The sequence below is a fragment of the Callithrix jacchus genome, chromosome 4 (genome assembly GCF_049354715.1).
Source record: "Callithrix jacchus isolate 240 chromosome 4, calJac240_pri, whole genome shotgun sequence".
In the NCBI taxonomy this organism is placed as follows: Eukaryota; Metazoa; Chordata; class Mammalia; order Primates; family Cebidae; genus Callithrix; species Callithrix jacchus.
The window spans coordinates 72,167,262-72,172,511 of NC_133505.1; the positions used below are offsets into that span (position 1 = coordinate 72,167,262).

The 5,250-nt window shown below is 43.8% G+C and overlaps 1 pseudogene; it reads right to left on the reverse strand.

Annotated features, from left to right (window-relative positions):
* Positions 1-2,221: 2,221 nt before the first annotated feature.
* LOC100408377 (neurofilament heavy polypeptide-like) lies at positions 2,222-4,841 on the reverse strand (annotated as a pseudogene).
* Between the last annotated feature and the right edge of the window lie 409 nt (positions 4,842-5,250).

The following is a 5,250-nucleotide window of genomic DNA, read 5'->3' on the forward strand; positions in this document are numbered from 1 at the left end:
CCACACTGCCATGTACGTACCTATATGACAATCCTGCATGATCTGCACATGTACCTCAGAACCTAAAGTACAATAAAAAATAAAAAAAATTTAAAAAAATCAGGCAGAAAGTGAAAGTGCCAGAAAATATATATCGATTAGTACTTCTACTAATGTGTAAAAATACCATTTCACACAAAATATTAAAAAATATATACTAATTTATTCTAAATATGTGCTAATCCAAGTTCCAAAAAGCTTTTTTAAATTCTGAAATTTATACATATGCATCATTGATATTTACATATATATAAAACTATGATCATGTAAAACCAGATATTTTAAACTTTTAAAATTTCTTATTCTGTGTTCTACCTGTGTTCTTCTGCATTCTTATTCTGTTATGATTTATGTTATTTTGTGCTGTTGATATTTTTCTTATCTATTAAATAGATACACATATTGAAGGATTTATTCCTTTACTATTCATTGTAAAGGCATTTTCTCCAGTTCAGTGTTACAGTTGATTTATAGTAATTTTTCCCTGGCAATAGTTAAAAAGTTGTGTTAAAATTTATTTGTCATTTTTATTTTGATGGCTGAATTTCAAATTATGTTAATAAAAGCCTTTTCCTTTTTTAAAATTCATATTTTAAAATTCTCACATCATTTTTCTAGTAGTATTTATACAGTAGGCCTTTTTGTTTTAATAACATGTAAACCATAATTCCATCTGTATTTTTTATTTTGGTCTAATGGGAAATCTAAACTGTTTTATTTTAAATGGTTACCTGATTGTTGGAAAATCAGTGTTACATAATTAATCTTCACAGATGTGAAGAAACACATTTAGCGCTTAAGTCTCTACATTTTTCACTGACTTGAAAATTTACACAGATATAGGTATACATGTAGATTCAGAGATAGATTATATACAGATATACTAGGATACTTTTGAAATGGTTAATATTTGAGAGTTCTCTGTTCAAAAGTTTTCTAGTCACTTTCAGTGATTGCTTTCCATTAGGAAATTTAGAAAAAACTTTAAGTCAAGTTTCAAAAATCTTCTGTGATAGTTTGATTTGGATATCTTTATACTTTAGACTCAATAGGTGAGACCTGGCATCATTTTTACCTTGTGTATTCCCATCCAGTGTAATATTTGATTTTCCATTTATGAAGCTCTTCTTTGTGTCACTCTCTAGAAACAAAGTCTTATTCACATAGTCCTTTCATAGTTTTTGTTCATTTGTTTCCTAATATTGGTGTCTTTTCATTTATTTCCCTACTGAAATTGCTGTCTACCCTTGCATTATATTATCTAGCTAACTGCTGTTTTTATATGGTTATATTATTCATATCTGTAGTTTTGTAACCAGCCATTTAACTCAATGTTAAAGTTGTGCCCATCATATTTTAAAGTAAACTTTGAATTTCCTGAAGCTTTATCACCTGTTAATATTAATTTTCTTTTCAAAATATATACTTACTTTTAAAAATAGAAATTAAGAAAAAACTTACAGAAATAGTCTCAAGAATGATATCAAGTCTGCTTAGTTGTGTTATTCATAAATATGTTTAAAATATTTTTAGTGGAAAATGTTAAATATGATCCTAGAATAACACTGTTATAGGAGTAAGATTCACAAGTAATAGGATAATACATATTGTATATGTCTGTGGATAACTTATAATATCAAATTTTATTGTTTTTAATTCTTTTTATGACCAATCTTGTTTTCATTGGGACTAGTTGTTCTGGAGATGACAGATAATATTTATTTTCTGAATTCAAAGAAAACATACTTCAATTGTAGAAACCACAAGCCAGGGATTGCAATGCACAAACTTTGCGGCAATACCTCTGCCCACTTCTCCTTTTCCTTACAAAGAGGACATCAGATGAAGGAAATACTTTCTCGGAAGGCAAGATTTCAGACTTTAGAAGTGTTTCCATGCTTATCTCCATGGTATAGTTTCTGTCGCTGGGGTCTCTTGTTCCCTGAACATCCACAAAATCAGAGACTGCTTTTAGTCAACTTTCTGAAAGTTGGTAGATCAGAAAATTGCCTGTGTTTCATAGTGTGACATAGAAGACAGAAGAGGGCTGGGAGATAGATAAAAATGGGCAGCTGATATTGTCTGCTTACATAGTGTGGGTCCTTGTGTGTTCTGGAGTATTGGGAATGTAGCTGAAGTTCAGTGAGGCTTCAGACTGCTTGCAAGCACCCCCAATGACTGTCTATAGGGACCCTGTGAAAGCAGCTGTGGGACGGATTTCTTGTGGGGGGTAAGGGGAGAAAAAGGCTGCTGAAGATAACCTCATGAAAAGACTGAACAGAGTCTTTCTGAACATAAACTCATGAAAAGACTGAACAGAGTCTTTCTGAACAGAAAAGACAGCTGCCACTGCTGCCTCCTTCTCTGCTGGTTTGCTGGGTTCCTTGGTCTTGGCATCATCTGGTTTCTTCTTGGCCACCTCTGTCTTCTCTTTGGGTTTAGCATCTTCCTTCACCTCTACCTTGGCAAGAGCCTCCTTCTCTGGGGTGGCTGCTTTTTTCTTATCTTCAGCCTCTTCCTTTTTGGCTTCAACTTTGGATTCTTTGGGCTTTTTGATGGCAGGTTCCTTCTTCTCCACCTCGGGCTTTGGAACCTCCTTCTTGGGTGCTTCCTTCTCTGTTTTTGGCATGGTGGGAGCTTTCTCTTCTTCTCCTTTCTTTGGGGACTCTTTGACTTTCACCTCCTGGGGCTTCTCCTCCTTCACTGGTGACTTCACCTCTTCCTTCTTTGGGATCTCCTTCTCGGGGGCCTTGGCATCCTCCTTCAGGAGAGACTTCACCTCTTCTGGGAACTTGACCTCCTCTTTGATAGGGCTTTTGGCCTTTTCGGGGGATTTGTCTGCAGGGAACTTTGCTTCCTCCTTTGCTGGAGTCTTGGCTTCTGGAGATTTCACTTCAAGAGTCCTGGCCTTCTCAGGAGACTTTGTGTCTTCCTTCACTGGGGACTTGGCCTTTTCAGGGGACTTTGCTTCTTCCTTCACTGGGGACTTGGCCTTCTTGGGGGACTTTGCTTCTTTCACTGGGGACTTAGCCTTTTCAGGGGGCTTGACCTCAGCTGGAGATTTTACTTCTTCCTTCACTGGGGACTGGGCCTCAGCTGGTGACTTTGCCTCTTCCTTTGCTGGGGACGTGGCCTTCTCTGGAGACTTGGCCTCTACTGGTGACTTTGCCTCTTCTTTGCTGGGGATTTGGCCTTCTCAGAGACTTGACCTCAGCTTGAGATTTTGCTTCCTCTTTCTCTGGGGATTTGACATCAGCCAGTGACTTTGCCTCTTCCTTTGCTGGCGACTTGGCTTCCTTCTCTGGGGATGTGGCCTGTTCTGCTGAGGGAGACTTTGCTTCTTCTCTCCCTTCTGCCCCCTCCTCTTCAGCCCCTTCTTCCTCCTTGCCCTCCTCCTCTTTGGCCTCTTTCTCCTCTTCTTCAGTCAATTCTTCAGTCACTTGGGTGTCTGTTCCTCCACAATCACAGTTTCTTTCTCAGACTTCTCTACCACTTTGATCTTCTCTTCACTTTTGACCTTTATGTGAGTGGACGCGGAGGGAATTTTTGGGAGTCCTTCTGGAAGCGAGAAAGGAATTGGGCCAGAGCCAATCCGACACTCTTTGCCTTCCAGGAGTTTTCTGTAAGCAGCTATCTCTATATACAGAGTTATCTTGACATTGAGCAGGTCCTGGTATTCCCGCAGCTGGGCTGCCATCTCCCATTTGGTGTTCTTCAGCTCCGCGTCCAGCTGCTGAACGGCTTCCTGGTAGGAGGCAATGTCGGCCTGATGGCAGTCCTCCAGCTCAGAGCGCTGCCTCTCCAGGGAGCCCTTGGTGCTTTTCATTGCCTCCAGCTCTGTGGTCCTGGCCTGGAGCTGACGACAGTACTGTTATCTCCTCCTCCTCTGAGTGCATGGTGTCCGGATTCACCTTGGCTGCCTCTGACAGTCGGTTCTGAAACACTCCTGGGACTGCAGCTTGCTCTGCACCACGTGGCCTTCAAGGTGTGCACGGATCTCGCGCAGCAGCGACTTCACGTCGCACTTGAGGGGGACACGCGCCTCGGCCTATACCTGCACCTGCACAGCGCTGCAGCCCTGGATCTGGCCGAGCAGCTCGCCAATCTCCTCCTGGTGGTGGCGCCACAGGTAGCCGCACTCCTCCTGCAGCGCCTGCTCCTTCTTCTGCAGTTCCATGCGCGCCGCCTCGCCTTCCTGAGCGAAGCCTGGGCCTCCTCTCTGTCCCCGGCCTTGTCGTCGAGGCACTGGTGCACGTGCGTGATGTCCTGGAGCAGGTACTCCTGCTCCAGGGTAGCTGACCACGCGCCGCGCCCAGGCACAGTACCACGCCGCACATCTCGCGGACCTCGTGCTCCTACAGCTCGAACATTGTGGCGCTGCCTGCCTTCTGCTGCCACAGCGCTGCAGCCTCGCCATCCAGGCTGCGGTTGTGCACCTCTAGCTGCCGCACCTTGTCGATGTAGCCCGCGAAGGGGTCGTTCAGTGCCTGCAGCTGCTTCTTCTCACTGCGCGCCGCTGCTGCTGCCACCAAACAAACCTCCGGCCCGGTTGCTCAGCGTGTCCAGCCAGTCAGTGCTCGAGGCGGGGCCTGCACCACGGAAGCTGCTGGGCGAGGCGGCCACGGAGCTCACAGACGTCCGTGTCCTCGAGAGGAAACGCTGGAGGAGCCCGCGGTCGAGCACATCCCGTCTGCGCTGTCCGTTCCGGCCTGCTGGCAGTGGAGTTTGCAGCCGCTGGGCATTGGCGCGAACTGGACGCCCAGCAACGCATCCGCGCTGCAGAAGCTCATCATGGCCAGAGCAGGTGCGTGGGGCGCAGGGAGTCTGGGAGCTATGGATGCAGAGGCACAGAGAAACCCTCAGTCAGTCTTAGAAGTACGAGATTAGCGATTGTTTGTAGCTAATAACTTTCATTACCTTCTCACCTCCCTCATTCCTCCTCCAGTTGACTGTTGAGAATGTTAGACAGGGGAAACTCTTTTGCTTAGACATCGATCTTACCCAAAAGACTGAGAAGCGATAAACTTTTGCTTAGAAAGTGGGAAATACAAGGAAGGAAAATATGAATGGAATAAGGAAATCTTGCTATTGAGATCAGAACTTAGGTAGTGACTAAATTTTTATAATTGAATTATGTTACCAATTTACCTAAATTTAGCACAAATGAGTTATGATTGGCAAATTGCAGATTTCCCCACAGCTATCAAGCCA